Source organism: Rhamphochromis longiceps, linkage group LG13, assembly GCF_057381845.1.
Source record: "Rhamphochromis longiceps isolate RC_006_pf linkage group LG13, R_longiceps_female_GT1.1, whole genome shotgun sequence".
NCBI lineage: Eukaryota > Metazoa > Chordata > Actinopteri > Cichliformes > Cichlidae > Rhamphochromis > Rhamphochromis longiceps.
The window spans coordinates 36,298,476-36,300,975 of record NC_140569.1 but is presented as its reverse complement, the minus strand read 5'-3'; positions in this window follow the sequence as shown (position 1 = coordinate 36,300,975).

Here is a 2,500-nt window from a genome sequence, read left to right as displayed (position 1 = left end):
ATCCAGCGCATATCCAGCATGGACCTTGACTTCCAGCAGGCCCCGTGGACCCACATTACCCCCCCCCCCCCCCTGCAGTTACCCTGTGCCACATATCTAGCATGGACCTGGACCTCCAGCAGGCCCTGGGGACCCACATACTCCCCTGCTCTACTCCCCCACTAGCTTTCCTTTCTTGCAGTTATGATCCAGCGCATATCCAGCATGGACCTTGACTTCCAGCAGGCCCCGTGGACCCACATTACCCCCCCCCCCCCCCCCCTGCAGTTACCCTGTGCCACATATCTAGCATGGACCTGGACCTCCAGCAGGCCCTGGGGACCCACATACTCCCCTGCTCTACTCCCCCACTAGCTTTCCTTTCTTGCAGTTATGATCCAGCGCATATCCAGCATGGACCTTGACTTCCAGCAGGCCCCGTGGACCCACATTACCCCCCCCCCCCCCCTGCAGTTACCCTGTGCCACATATCTAGCATGGACCTGGACCTCCAGCAGGCCCTGGGGACCCACATACTCCCCTGCTCTACTCCCCCACTAGCTTTCCTTTCTTGCAGTTATGATCCAGCGCATATCCAGCATGGACCTTGACCTCCAGCAGGCCCCGTGAACCCACATTACACCCCCCCCTCCTGCAGTTACCCTGTACCACGTATCTAGCATGGACCTGGACCTCCAGCAGGCCCCGGGGACCCACACTTAAGCCCCCTCCCACTAACAAAGCAGAACACCACTGGCAAAATCCTCGTGCCCCTGGTACTCCAGAAAGCACATTGAAATGTGCCCCTGGTACACTGCGCAGAAGAACTGCCACACACGCACACACGCACGCACGCACGCACGCACGCACTGCTTGTGCCTATGGTACGACAACTTTTCTCGTGCCTATGGTACGACAACTTTTCTCGTGCCTATGGTACAACAATTTTTCTCGTGCCTATGGTACAACAACTTTTTGCCGTGCCCCTGGTACACCGCTCAGTAGCACTTTGCCACACAAACTCTCCTCGTGCCCCTGGTACGACAGCTTTTCTCGTGCCTATGGTACAACAACTTTTCTCGTGCCTATGGTACAACAACTTTTCGCCGTGCCCCTGGTACACCGCTCAGTAGCACTTTGCCACACACACACTCCTCGTACCTATGGTACGACAGCTTTTCTCGTGCCTATGGTACAACAACTTTTCTCGTGCCTATGGTACAACAACTTTTCGCCGTGCCCCTGGTACACCGCTCAGTAGCACTTTGCCACACACACACTCCTCGTACCTATGGTACGACAACTTTTCTCGTGCCTATGGTACGACAACTTTTCTCGTGCCTATGGTACAACAACTTTTCGCCGTGCCTATGGTACAACAACTTTCCTCCGTGCCCCTGGTACGACAGCTTTTCTCGTGCCTATGGTACAACAACTTTTCTCGTGCCTATGGTACAACAACTTTTCGCCGTGCCCCTGGTACACCGCTCAGTAGCACTTTGCCACACAAACTCTCCTCGTGCCTATGGTACGACAACTTTTCTCGTGCCTATGGTACAACAACTTTCCTCCGTGCCCCTGGTACGACAGCTTTTCTCGTGCCTATGGTACAACAACTTTTCTCGTGCCTATGGTACAACAACCTTTCCCCGTGCCCCTGGTACACTGCGCAGAAACTCTTTGCCACACACACACACACCACTCGTGCCTATGGTACGACAACAGGCCCCGGGGACCTACATCGCACCTTGCTCTTGCCTCCCTTACAGCTGAAAAAGGTCCATGCCTGTGCCCTGGCCCTGCTGAAATTCCCTCTCCATTTAGCCGAGGCAGTGAGTCGGCCTCCTGTCTCCCTTTACGGTCGAAAAAGATGTGCTCCTGGGCGCGCTGGCCCTGCTGCTACTCACATCGGGCATGGACCTGGACCTCCAGCAGGCCCCGGGGACCTACATCGCACCTTGCTCTTGCCTCCCTTACAGCTGAAAAAGGTCCATGCCTGTGCCCTGGCCCTGCTGAAATTCCCTCTCCATTTAGCCGAGGCAGTGAGTCGGCCTCCTGTCTCCCTTTACGGTCGAAAAAGATGTGCTCCTGGGCGCGCTGGCCCTGCTGCTACTCACATCGGGCATGGACCTGGACCTCCAGCAGGCCCCGGGGACCTACATCGCACATTGCTCTTCCCTCCCTTACAGCTGAAAAAGGTCCATGCCTGTGCCCTGGCCCTGCTGAAATTCCCTCTGCATTTAGCCGAGGCAGTGAGTCGGCCTCCTGTCTCCCTTTACGGTCGAAAAAGATGTGCTCCTGGGCGCGCTGGCCCTGCTGCTACTCACATCGGGCATGGACCTGGACCTCCAGCAGGCCCCGGGGACCTACATCGCACCTTGCTCTTGCCTCCCTTACAGCTGAAAAAGGTCCATGCCTGTGCCCTGGCCCTGCTGAAATTCCCTCTGCATTTAGCCGAGGCAGTGAGTCGGCCTCCTGTCTCCCTTTACGGTCGAAAAAGATGTGCTCCTGGGCGCGCTGG